This window comes from Pinus tabuliformis, chromosome 9 (genome assembly GCF_031772625.1).
Source record: "Pinus tabuliformis cultivar Carrire ecotype Pingquan chromosome 9, CPIR1, whole genome shotgun sequence".
Lineage (NCBI taxonomy): Eukaryota > Viridiplantae > Streptophyta > Pinopsida > Pinales > Pinaceae > Pinus > Pinus tabuliformis.
Window position 1 is genome coordinate 1,738,234,245 of NC_142307.1, and position 14,499 is coordinate 1,738,248,743.

The following is a 14,499-nucleotide window of genomic DNA, read 5'->3' on the forward strand; positions in this document are numbered from 1 at the left end:
GTTTTCCTTAAAGCTCTGGAAAAGGATACGGCCGAGGTAACCACAGACCAACTTTGGACTGCAGGTTCTAGCCAACCTGCAATCAGAGAGGGCTCTCTCTTTAAAGATTTAGCTATGTTGAAAAGGATTTTAGGCTAGGTCTCGAGTTCAGAGGGGTTTTGTTTTGTTTTTTGGTGGGAAAATTTATTTTTTCAGACAGAGAGGCAAGGCATAGTCTGGAAGTTTCAAACCATTGGGCGTGGAGTCAAGGAGTGTGACTGCTGGTGATTTCACTTGGTCACAATAGAGGGAAAATGGAGCAAGACAGCTGCGCAGGAAACAATGTTTCAGGTCTAAGTGATGGGAAGAAATGCTAAGCGATGAGGGGCAGTTAAGAATCTCTCAATCAACTTAGCAGTGGGAAGTAACAGAGCGCTACCAAGGGGCAGTTAAGAATCCCTAGATAATTGGCAAACACAGGTGAATCGGGATAAACATGAGCCAGAAGGAATTCATATTCATAACCAATTCATTCAGAGGAAAACATAAAGAAACAGCTGAAATTGAGCATAGAAAGTATTTAAACTAATTCTAAGCTATTCTTTCTTTCTGCCATTTAGATATTGATAACAGTAAAACAGAGGTAAGATGCACTTATTGTTTCAGGCTGTAGCACAAGAATTCCATCTTCAGTCTCCAAAACATTCATTTACAACAAACAGTTTTGTCTCCAAGCTTTCTGCAATCTTTGATTATAGAAACAGTCAGGTATACAGTGCGGGTCTCTAGTGAAAATTCTCAATTGACCAACCCTTAAAACAATGCTGAGGGTGGTATATATAGGGAAAAACTTATCTACAGAGTTCTTTATTACATCTTGACCTAATCAGGTCATAATTAACAGACCTAACTCTACCAGAAATAAATGCATGCAATAACTCGGGCTGCGCTGGGGGCGGCCGTATCAAAAACTGAATAACTTATGTAGTCCTTGGTGCCTTGGTGCAGTGTCTTTTGAAATAAATGTGCATGGGTTTCTACTTCTTTGTTGTCCTGTGCTTTGAATGCCTTAATGGTGATTTCAGGGTAATGATGGGTTGATAATGCCTGATTTGACTTCCTGGGGGCTTCATTAATATACAAATGCTTCGAGCCCCTAAACAAAATCTTTGTTGATATTCTTTGGCGTCTTTTCTTCCTTCTGATACTCTTTGACAAAATTTGGACTGTTGTTCTGATGTGTTGGGGGTCTAATCACGCATTGATGGTCATTGTTTGGCCTCTGTATCCTCTGAAATTGTTTTCTGCTCCTTTCGGTATGCTCTGTGAAGAAAATGGATCATTTTTGGGCCTTTCGAGCTTCCTGGGGACTACGTAACGAAAGATTCCCTGAAGATTCTCCATTTCGGCCTAAAAAATCCTGCGAGCGCAAATCGCTCATCAAAAAATGCCTCAGAATCATATTCCTGGGCTCCGAAGTGCGATTTTCGCACCTTTGCGCCCAAAAAGTGCTGATGACGTCAGCATGATGTCAGCATGATGTGACATTGTACGACGGGTGACGTCAGCAGGATGACGTGGCGGGATGACGTCAGCATGATGTCATCATGTATGGATGGTGACGTGGCAGGTACGGTGGCGAGGATACGTGGTAGTGACGTGGCAAGAGGCCATGCAGGCAGGTGACTCGACATGGTGACTGGGCAGGGGGGGTGACGTAAGCGGCGACTGTGCAGGGGGTGACATGGGATGTGACGTCACGGGCGGTAAGCGGTTTTGTGGTGCACCGCTTATGGACAACGGTGGTTTCAGGGGAGAGGGCTCTGCCACAGCCCAACGCTTGACGCGTGGCGGGAGGTACGGCGGTATTACCGCCCATCTCCCGGACGCTAAACGTCGGGCAGGTCGGGGATGGGACGACCCACCCATCGTTGATCTGTGGGGCGGGCGATCCAACAGCTAGCGGGGAGTGTGATATGACGGAGGGATAAGGGGAAACATATGTGCAGGAATATTCCTTTAATTTTTGCGCGGGTGGGTTTAAACTTAAGGAATGGGGTTTTATGTGTTTAAAAGGCGCGGGTTGATATATTTACATTTGGACTTAGGGACAAGGGTGGAATATGGGTTTTTTGACAAGCGGGGTTAATATTTTATGTACAGAACGTAGGGAACAGGTGCAAAAATGGGTTTTTTGAGGTTTTTAATGGGTTTTTGTGCTAGGGGAGAGGTTACTAGCTGACCAAATGTCAAACTAGATCCTTAATGACTCGGATGGGCTAAAGACAACCCCAGATGGACTGTGATTTCCCGAACTCAGTAGAATTATGGCTATAATGCCCGAGAGGGAGTATTTACATAAGGGAGTTTTATATACATGATTTTAATAGGGGAAGGGAAAAACTGATAGGGAGTTATATAATAAAGTTAGTAGTTAATATGGAGATGAACAGAGGGCGCTAAGGTATTAGACCTTAGGCTTTGTTGGGAAAAGAAGGCTCACAGAAGATGAGTGAGCTATCCTTGGGTGAGGCAGATCCTTACCAAGGCGAATGTCATGGAAATGATGAAACTGAGAGGCTCAAGCAGATCTTGACCTCTTGGGGGATGTTAGTAAGTGACTTGGGGGGAAATGAGAAGAAGGGGAGGTTAGTGAATTCCAGCTTGAGTACCTCCTTTGAAATAAAACTGCCTGATAACTGTGATCTGAAAAGATAAGACATTGCGAGACACAAAATTTATCATTAGTCATCATTCTGCCACCAAACAGCTACCTACCCAGCCTATTGTCCTAACATTTTTTCTTCTTTTCTGATTAGGGTGCACTTAGACTTGCAGACCCAGAATTACAATTTTTCTTTTGAATGTTTCCTGTCTAAATCTGCACTTATTTCTGCCAGGGCCCAGATTAAACAGTTGGGTCCCTTTGGTTCTCTACCTATCTACAAATCCGACCAAGATTAAACTGTTTGGACAGATGCATTCTCTATATTCTACAACAGGAAAGATTAGACTGTTTGGAACTCCCTTAAATGAAAGCTCTTTCAAAACTGGAACAACTCATCAACATGGGACCTCAGCAGTGGCATTTGGACTAGCACACTCTCATGGTATCTTCTGGAAATATGGAACACTGCAGCTTGCCAAGTATGACATATTTGGCATGTAAAAATGTCAATCATGAAAAATGAAACCATGTTGCAACAGGAGGCCAACAGAAAGGAACTCTTATTAATGATGCAAAAGCCAATCTGGTATAGAACTTCCATGAACCACCCAACCATAAATTGACTAAACCAAATCTTTCTTTCAACCAATCAACCCCGTGACATGTTCCAAGCATGAATGTGGGACTCATAACCAAAACTCAACCAGGGCTTCCTGAGGCTACACCTCCTCACCCTCATCAATATAACTAGGCTTCACCATAATCCTCACCAAATCACTAGGCCAAAACAAGCATGGATGCCACTGGATTTCTCCACCTATAACATGAGGAATTTTCCTATCTCCTAGTGTCTAGGATTTACCATATATCTCACCATTCACTGGTTGAGGATTACTAGGCCTAATCTTGACTCTAGTCTTTGGGCTTTATCATATATCCCATCCCAGGATTCCTAGGCCCAATCGAGATTCCACCCTCCCATATTTACCATATATCCCATCCCAAAATTCTTAGGCCTGATCGAGACTCCTGTCTCTAGGTTTTACTGTATATCCCATCTCAAGATTCCTAGGCCCAATTGGGACTCCACCCTCTAGGCTTTACCATATATCCTATCCCGGGATTCCTAGCCCTAATGGAGAGCACCCACCTCTAGGATTTACCGTATATCCCACCATTCACCAATCAAGGATTCCTAGGCCCACCGATGCAACAAAAAATTCAAACTTATCGCAACCAAAAGTCCAGTTTAGGGGTCACTAGACCATGGCTTTACGCAATCCATAGTTCAGTTCAAGGATCACTATGCCATGTGTTCTTCCTTTCAGAGATCCACCTCACTTAGCTTTGAATCCATTTGGCAATCCACCGCAACCAAAAGCATGAGAACCCATCACACCAAAGCTATCTAGAAATAGCAAGGCAAGGCTGAAGAACATTGTCACACTTAGAAAAATCCATGCCCATGACAGCAAGAGAGCCAAGAACACATGCAAATCGATACCTGTAAATAATCATGTTGTAGCTACTTGATCCTGCTCTTCCTTGCTTGATCTTTGTTTCCCTTTGCCTTATTTTCTCTTCTTAATCTAGTGCTAGAGTGCTCCAAGAAAAATATAAGTTTCCAAGAGTGTGTGAGAGAGAGAATAGAGATAAAGCTCCAAAACTAAGCTCACCAAAGGTACCAACTGATCCTCAAAATCCTTTTTATTAATGAGGCTTTTATTTTCTTCAATTTCCATTATTTTCCTTCATTTTCCTCCTCACATATAACCTGTGACCTTTCACCTTCCTTTTCTCCTAATTTCCTTCATTTTCATAAATAAAGTGCCAATTAACACCTCGTGCCTTTCCAAAGCCTTTGTCATTGCCTTTGTCAATTTCCTTAGCCATCATAAACCAAATGAACACCCACACTAGGATGTCTTTCCAAAAATTCAGCTTGGAATAGGCGTCTCATAACCGTGGTTATTATTTTTCCTTTTTTAACTTTTATTAGATGTAATTTTTAGCAGGGTTCTTACAAAACCCTCCCCCTTGGGGAACACTGTCCTTGGTGTTCAACGACACCTACAACCAACAAAATTGTTGAAAGCAAAACATACTTCCATGGATATTTATAACTTGGCTTGATGTAGTATTTACAATGGTCAACCTGCTGAAAAGAAAACAAGCATGACACCCATACCTCTTATTGGAGCTTTATAACACAATTCATGGTGGTATTTACATCCATATACAAATATATATCTATATATATATATATATATATATATATATATATATATATATATCAAAACATAATACCAAAGCATATACCAAAAACATTCACTCAACCAGTTAATAGAGAAGGATACATAGCCCACATTTGTTCCACCATCTCCCATGTAGCTTCATCGGACCCAAAGTGCTTCCACTGCACTTTGACATGTTCGATTGCTTAGTTCTGGAGCATGAGATTTTTTCTCTACAATATACACTAAGGTTTCCAGCTAGAATTCTCCATTTGGATCCACCTGAAATACATACTAGTCAATCACATGATCAACATATTTAACATATTTCTTAAGCAATGACACATGGAAAACATTATGGACTTTCACTGTTGTAGGCAGTGCAAGTCAATATGCTACTTGTCCAATCCTTTCAAGAATCTTGAAAGGTCCACAAAACCAAGGTGCTAGCTTGGCACATTATCCAATTTGCAAGGAGCTCTTCTTCGACTTGGTGCGCAAGTACACTTGTTCCCCAAACTGAAAATATTTAAACAACTTGTTTTGGTATGCATAAGATTTCTTTTTGTCATGTGTTTCCTTCACATTATTCTTCATTACCTACATTTCTTGTTCAATTTTTGCCAACATGTCTGGTCCAATCAACACCCTATCAACTGGATCACTCCAACTGATGGGAGTATTACAACTCCACCCATAGAATGCATCAAACAGACTCATCCTCGGAGATTCTTGATACCCATTCTTGTAAGCAAACTCAACCAATATACTCTTCCCACTTTCATTTTTTATGCATCACATACATCCTCAACATGTCCTCCAATATCTTATTGACCCTCTCTATCTGTCCATCTTTCTGTGGATGATAAGTTGTACTGAAGGCCAACTTTGTCCCTAAACCTACAAATAATTCCTTCCAATACTTGCAAGTGAACTTAGCATCCCTGTCTGACACAATATTCTTTGTAACACCATGCAATCTCACCACATCTATGAGAAAGACCTATGCTACATCACTATCTGAATAAGAAGACTTCACCGAAATGAAGTGTGCTACCTTTATCAACCTTTCCACCAAAACCATGATGGAATCATGTTGTCTAGCTATCCTCAACACACCTATGATAGAATCCATGGAAATTACCTCCCATTTCCACTCTGAAATCGCAGTCGGTTGTAGTAGTCATCTAGATTCTTACATTCTTCCTTTACCTGTTAACAGTCCTAGCATCTAGCCAGACACTCTACCACGTCCTTCTTCAAATTCAACCAATAATAAAACTTCTTCACTATTTTCAATGTCTTTTGATATCCCGGGTGACCTGGATATGGCTTAGCATGAAATTCCCTCAAGATGAGCTTCTTGATTTTACTATTGTCTGGCACATAGATTCGTCCCTAAATCTCACCAAGCCATCTACTGTGAGATGATAGTCCACATCCTAATAACATGTACCCGCACTTGTACCTATACATGTACTTTGTTGTAACATGTGCATAAGCTCTATGTACCTGTCATCCTCTTGACCTGCTTGTAAGATCTAATCCCGTAAGTCCGTCCCATAGGAACTCATAGATGTTATATGATTCACCTATATCCACCTACTAAGAGTGTCTAAAACCCTGTTCTCCTTACCCTTGATGTACCTAATCTCAAAATCAATTTCACAAATCATGGCCAACCATCAAACTTGCATGGAATTCAAGTTCAAATGATCAAACAAGTATCTCAACCCACTATGATCACTCATCACTAGAAACCTCCTGCCAAGAAGATAATGCCTCAACATTTTCAACACATGAATGATCATTGTCAGCTCAAGATCATGTGTCATATAATTCTTCCCGTGCTCATTCAGTTTCCGTGATTCGTAGCACACCACTGTTCTTCCTACATAAGAACTCCACCACGTCCTATCTTGAATGAATTTGTACATACCACAAACTCCTTGTCTAGATTTGCAATCTTTAACACTTGATCATTTTTCAACAACTGCTTTAACTGCTCAAAACTTGCTGCACATTCCTCTTTCCATTCAAATTTATTACCTTACCTCTACAATGACGTAATAGGATATGCAATCTGAGAGAAGTTCCTAATGAACCTCCTATAGTAACTTGTTAGCCCAATAAATGATCTTACCTCTTCCACATTTATAGGAAATTACCACACCATGATAGCCCTTATCTTCTCTAGATCCATTGTTATACCTTCCTTGGATACCACATGCCCCAAGTAATGTACCTCTATCTGAAATCAATTGCATTTGCTAAGATTAGCATACAACTAATGATCTCTTAGAAATCTCAACACTCCTGCTAAATGCTCAAGATGTTCTTCCTCATTCCTAGAATATATCAAGATGTCATCAATGAACACAACAACAAAATTTTCAAAGTATGGAATCAACACACTATTCATCAAGCACATAAAGATAGTTGGAGCATTATTCAAACAAAATGGAACTACAAAAAACTCATAATTCTTGTACCTGGTCCAGAAAGTTGTCTTGTATACACCATCTTCCTTAATGCGTACCTGATGATATCTAAATCTCAAATCAATCTTTGAGAACATTGTTGCTCCCTTCAAATGATCAAACAAGCCATCAATCCTCGGCAACGGATATCTATTCTTGATGGTTTCCTTGTTCAATTTACTGTAATCAATGCATAGCCTAAGAGTACCATCCTTCTTCTTAACAAATAATATTGGTGCACCCCAAGGTGATACACTTGGTCTAATGTATCCCTTGTTAAGAATTTCCTTCAATTGCAACTTTAAATCTACTAACTCTGGAGTTCTCATCCTATACAATGCCTTTGATGTTGGTTTTCCCCCTGGTACCAACTCAATAGAGAAATTATACTTCCCTGTCAGGCAGTAACTTTAAAATCTCTGTTGGAAACACATGTTGAAACTGTTGCAAGATCGGGTACCTTCTCAATAACTTCCTATCTGTTATCACTCAGAAGTTTTCCCTAGAAGTTATCAAAAGAAGGAAGCATCTGAGGTAACCACAAACCAATCTTTTAGGCTTAGGCTCTAGCCAACCTAAGTCCAAAGAGGGCTCTCTCTTTATAATTTAGCTTTGTTTTTATGGGATTTTAGGCTAGTTCTTAGTGTTCATGGGGTTTTGATTTTGGATTGAAGGTAGGGTGGTGGAATTATTGGAGCAAATGGATAGAGCTAGGTCTTCAAGCCATTGGGCTATGGAGTCAATAAATGGATAGCATAACTGGACCAGATCATTAAAGGGAATGTTCACAGGGCAGGCTAGCAAAGAAAAAGGAAAATATTTAGGTCTAATGGGTGAAGTGATTCTAACCAAGGTGAAAGGGCACTTAAGAATCCTTGGACCGGGATCAGAATGAAGAATAGAGGGTGATCATGAACAAAGGGCAATTAAGAATCCTTTGCTATAGACCAGAGGAGAAACTACGGAAGCTAAGGAGAAGTTAAGAATTCCCTAGCTAAGATAGTTTAGGAGAAAACATTCAGAATGTAAAATAGTCAAGATAGAGTGCATTCAAGCAATTTCTGAAATATCATTCCTTGTTATACATTTCGATTTTTAGAGAAACAAGTAAGATTATGAAAAAAATAACAAAAAACAAAAGTGAACATGAGAGAATACTTATTTGTATTTCGCTTTACACAAGAATCCTGTAAAATATCTTATCTTTATTCCTTGATCCAGCAAGCCAATCCAGTCATTGATACAATAGAACTCTGATTTGAGAGAAAAATTCTATAGAAATGTCTTGGAATACACCCTACATACTTTGAAATGTGAAGCATTTACACAAAAAATAATTACAAGATATCTCATAACAATTTGAGATTTAATCTAGGGAATAAAATATCTTCATGCATGAAGATAGAGACAGATGTAGAACTGCTTCTTGTTGTCCCTTTTATTGTGGTGTTACTGGTTGTTTCTATTGAGTTTTGAGCTCTTTAAGATGGCTAATAGTTGTGGTATTTCTACGCTGGAATATTCTTTACTTTGATCTTTCACTGATACTCTTTAACTCTGTTACTCTTTGACACTATTGATCTGTCCTTTACCTATTTCACCCAGTTGCCTTCAGATTTATTGTAGTTAAGTTCTGATGTAAAACTTTTTCCTAGTAAATTTCTCATTTTCTCCACCATTCTGCCTCAGGCAACTTTATTTTTACCATTCTTCTGTAGATTTCATTTGTCCCTATGTATTTTGCAAAATTGGGCTTGGTGAGAAACAAATGTTTCGCCTCGTGTTCTAGGAAAAACAGGTTCTCCAATGTATCACATAATACTTTTTCTGTAGGCAAAGCTTTAATAGCTGAAGAGTTGGCTTGTTCCTTGGCCAATTTCCTAAGTCTATCACTATAGTTCAATTGGGTCATGAGTTTGTCATTGATGACCATGGGACTGGGAAGACCTTTGTCCCTTAAAATTTGAAACTTAGCCATGAACCTATCAATGGCTACTTGCATGTTGTGGCACTTCTCTTCTAAGTTGTGCATGAGGTTTCTTTTGGAAAGAACCTTTCTAATCTCTAGAATGGCTTCAGTCCTATCTTCTATGTTAAGCTCTTGGAGTTCATATCTGTTCTTGTTGTTTAGGAAGTGGATGAGTCGATTTGCATCCTCATGTTTGTCTCCTAATTCTTCTCTTACTTTCTGGATAGCTTCAGTGGCTATCTTCACTAATTTTGTCTGCTCAAATGTAACTTGGATTGATGGCAAAATATTATTGACAGAGTCAATGATATTGGCCCAAAGCATCTCTTTAGTCTGTCCTAGTGGCTTCTGTTGTGTCAAATCTTTCTCTAGGACTTTGATTTTCTAACTCATCCTTTGGGCCTTCTGTGTCTCTTCTCTTTGCTAAATTTGGGCAAGTTTACGATTAGTTTCCAAACTTGCCAGTTCTCCTTTAACATTTTGAGATCTGTAGCTTGGATGGACATCTCCTCCATGGCTTTTACTAGTTCTATTGCTTTCTCAGTTGATGTACCTACTGTTGTAGTGGACTCAGTTGTAATTGGCAGTGTTGTGGCAGGTGGAGCTATAGGTGCCATTGATGCTACCAATGTGAAAGGAACAGATACTATGGGTATGACAGTTCTGGAAGTTGTGGCCAAGTCACTTTGCTTCGACTGAATTAAAGTGTCCAACTCCTTCTCTGTCTCCTTGAGTTGATCATTTAGCTTCAGGACCAAGTCCATGAGCTCTTCATGTCCTTGTTGTGCTTCTAGGACTTCCTCTGTCTGTGGGTGATGTAGCTGGGGTATCTTTAGCTGCTTACTGAGTGGAGCTATGTCATCATTTTTTTTTTTGATCAGCTGCTCTGCAAATTTTATATCTTTGGGATCGTGTCCCAATTCAATCACTAGGTTCTCTAAGGACTTGATTCTATTATATTTAGCCTATGAGGAGGCTTTCTCCAACTGGAACTATGTTGATATATTGTTAAGAGAGTTTTGCAGTTGGTGGGTAGCAATAGCCTTCCCTGTTAATGTGGAGTATATCATCTCCCATGTTTGCTTGTGCAGTTCAATCCGGTCAATGGGATGAATATCCCTTGCTAGTACTTCAAAATCTACTTTCTTAAATCTATTGTTGTACTTGGTTACTGAGTGGTTGGCTTGATTAAGGTCATCTGCATTTTCCCCTCTCTGACATCAAAGGTTTACATAAGCCTTGTTTTATTGGCAGGGGTCATTTTCAAATACTATGCATAGATTTGGGCTTTCAGCCTCTCATTTCTAGCCTTTATTTCTTTGTATCTCTCCTTAATATCTTGGTCTTTATCTGCTGGCATTCTGAAGGAAGAAACTTCAATACTTTGTTTCCTTTCTAACATCTAAGTGTGTGATGTTGAAGGTTCTAGGATGCCTCCAGATGGAGTGGCAAGCCTGCTCATATCTCTTTCTGTGCTTGTAACTTCACTTGTATCCTCTGTATATTCCTGTTCAGAGACAAGATTCACTCTCTATCTCTTAGCCTAGCTTGTCTCTGCATAGGCTTGTGATGTTGCTCATTTTGAAGTAGTGGCCGCTTCCCTATTTCTCTTGAGGCTTTTCATCTCATTTAGAGGATTTTGTAGAACTAGAGGGGTGCTCATAGTTGTCTCTGGTCTATCTAGTATGTCTGATTGCTCTGGTATGTTTGATTTTTTTGGTACCTCTGATGATTCTGTCCTGGTTGACTAGGCTAGCCTATCTAATTGTTTTGACCTATATGACTGTTCTAGCACCTGCAGGAAAGAATCCTCATCAAGTTGTTTTTCTATATCAATTTATGTGTTTTCCAACAACTTCTGCATTATCCATGTCCTCTAAAGTGTTTTCTGCGCATTGCAATTGGTTGGCTTACTTTTCTATCTCAAGGATGTTGTGATGGATATAGGGGGCCATCTTATTCTTCTGCCTTCTTTTGCAGATGAAGTATAAGGGATCATATCTCCATATGAAGCTTTGTTTCAGTTTTAATCTTTGAAGGATTAGGTCTTACTCCTTTCCAGCTTCTCTGCTATTACAAATAAAGGGACCCAATTGGTCTTTGATTTTGAGCTGGGCTTTCTTTTTGGCTTTAACAAAGTTTACCTCATATGAATTTATTATTTTCCTGTAGTACTCCGGGGAAAATAACCTCATTCGGAGGTATTTAGGTAGTTTGTGTGGGGCTAGCTCACAGCCATAAATCCTTATTTCAGTGTGGTTTTGGTACAGGTACCAATCTCCCACCTGATGATTGATGTTTAGATGAAGGACTCTCCTGATTTTAGGACTGATTCTTGGTGGAGGGGTTCCAGTGAGCATGGTCATCACAGGGTGGACAAAGGAATCAATAAATTCATTGTATGAATAGGGGAGGGATGTTTATGAATCAATGGGGTCCAGAAGATAACTGATCTTGGTTGGCCCTTGGTGTCCAATTTTTGCAAGGCAAGTGGGAATTTGTTTGACTGGAAATATAGGAAAAGATGATACAAGACCGAGTAGTATTTGAAGACTCTCTCATTACTCATTCTAAGGAACTGTTCATGCATCCTATTAGCTATGAACTGAGCATAGTCATATATGACAGCAGGAGGTTGTCCTGGAGTGTATATGGACATGAAGGCTAAAATAATCTCATCAATATATTCACTGGTGGTATAACCCAGGACTCTAGATATCATATCCACAATACTTCTGCCCCATGGAGAAAATAAAGCTGCTACATATGGAGGGGGGTCTTTGGGGGTATACTTATCATTGAAAGCTGCTGCATTATCAATGATGATTTTGGTTGGGCACCCGAATCTTGATAGGATGTTGTCCTCAAGGAAGGTTATTATAACAGTGTCAGTGGCTTGCCTTGATGGTATGGCTTCTATCCATTTAGTTAAATAGTCTGTAGCAGTGAGGATCCATCTGTGTTGGGGAAAGGAAGGTGGGTGGATTTCACCAATGAAGTCAATACCCCATTGTTGAAAAGGTGCTTCAGCAGAGATTGGTTTTAGGGGCAGGGGTAGAAGCTTGTTCTTTCCTTCAAAAATCTGACATTTATGACATGAGGTTATAAATTTCTTTACATCAGAAAACAAAGTAGGCCAATAGAAACCGGCTCTAATAATCTTGTCAGTAGTGGTTTTCCAATAAAGATGTCATCCACAGTCACCTGCATGAAACTCTTGTAACACCTTGTCAGATTCTTCTTTCAATAAACAGTTAAGAAGGATACCTTCATGATTCCTCCAAAACAAAGCATTGTCAATTATGCAAAATTTTAAGGATTTCATTTTTAAAAATCTTCTTTTGGTCCTAGATAATTTAGGAGGAGCTTGTAGATTTTGTAAAACATATATGATGTTAACATACCATGGTGATTCAATAAAGGCCTGGTTGATTGGTGGAGTCGCCATCTCCTCTTCATTATCCATTTCTGCAATAAAATTAATATCTAAGGCCTGACAATTCGATTCAGCCATGAGCTTGGCTAAACCTTGGCCTTTGATCAACTTCATTGGTTTGATTTCTAGGTCATATTCTAATATAGTAGCGATCCATTTCCCTCTCTTTCCATCTGGACCATCCTGAGTTAGGATATCCTTGACTACTGAATTAGGGACATAGGCTATTATATGAGAATATAAAATGTAAACTTTGAAATCTTTGATAGCTTTGACCAAAGAAAAGGCTTGCTTTTCCATTATGTTGTATTTTAAGGGGGAATCTCTCAGGGCTTTGCTAAAAAAGGCAATAGGTTGTTCATAACCCTGATCATTCTTCTGCAATAGGACTGCAGCAATTGTATGTTTTGAGGCAAAGGAAAATATAATGAAATCTCTATCAAACTTTGGACTGATCAAAACTAGTGTTTTTGTTAAGGCTAGCTTAATATCTTCAAAGGATTTCTTAGCCTCAATGGTCCATTTTATGGTCGAATATTTTTTCAACATATTGTTTAATGATCTAATTAATTCTGCTAAGTTAGAAATAAATCTCCTAAGAAAGTTGATTTTTCCTAAAAAGGCTTGTAATTCCCTAATGCTCCTAGGATGTTGTATCTGTAAGATGGCTTCTATTCTTGTAGGATCTATTTGGATACCATATTTTGAGATTATATGGCCTAATAACTTTCCCTCTTCTAACCCAAATAAAGATTTTTTGGGATTCAAAGAAATTCCATACTTCCTGCATTTGATGAAACCCTACCTTAGATGATCTAAGTGTTGTTTATAAGATTTTGAGAATACAATGATGTCATCTAAATATATTACTAGGAAGTCATGAATTTCCTTAGCAAAATCTATGTCCATGGCCCTTTGGAAAGTGGCCCCTGCATTCTTTAATCCAAAATGCATCTCCACACACATGAATTTGCCCCAAGAAGTAGTATACACAGTTTTAGCCTAGTCGTCTGGGTGAACTAAAATCTTATTGTAACCAGAAAACCCATCCAATAATGAGATTCTAGTTGACCCTAATACCCTTTGTAAGATATGATCTATTTTCGGGAGAGGGTAATTGTCTTTGAGTGAAACTTTATTAAGATTTATGAGATCAACACAAAGTCTGATCTCACCATTTTTTTTTCTTGTGGGCACCAAATTTTAAACCCAATTAGAGAATCTAATTGGTGCTATTATCTTGGCTTCATACATCCTTCTGAATTCCTTTTCAATAGAAGGAAATAGGATGGGATTGATCCTCCTAAGCTTATGCCTGAAAGGTTTCTAGTTTTCTTTTATGGGGATAGTGTGTTGTATGATGTTGGTGTCATAGGACTCGAGGTCCTCATAACTCCAAGAAAAGACATCTTGGAATTCCTTTAATAATTCAAGGTATTTCACTTTTTCGGTAGGAGGTAAGGACTTTGAAAGTTTGATCAATTTTGGATTTTCCTTAGTGCCTATATTACACTCCTCAATATCAGATTTTAAGGGTTCCATCTTTGGTTTTCTAGGGACATCATTTGAATCAAACAAGTCTTCCAAAGGGGTTAATCCTTTGGGCAAAAAGTTGTCTTTGAGATTAATGATTTCAGAGTCTTCGTTAATTATTTCATCAATTTCAACTTGCTTTAGGTTTTCTACATCTAATTTTGCAAATTTAGTGGGATGGAATCTATCTATCTTTTCAT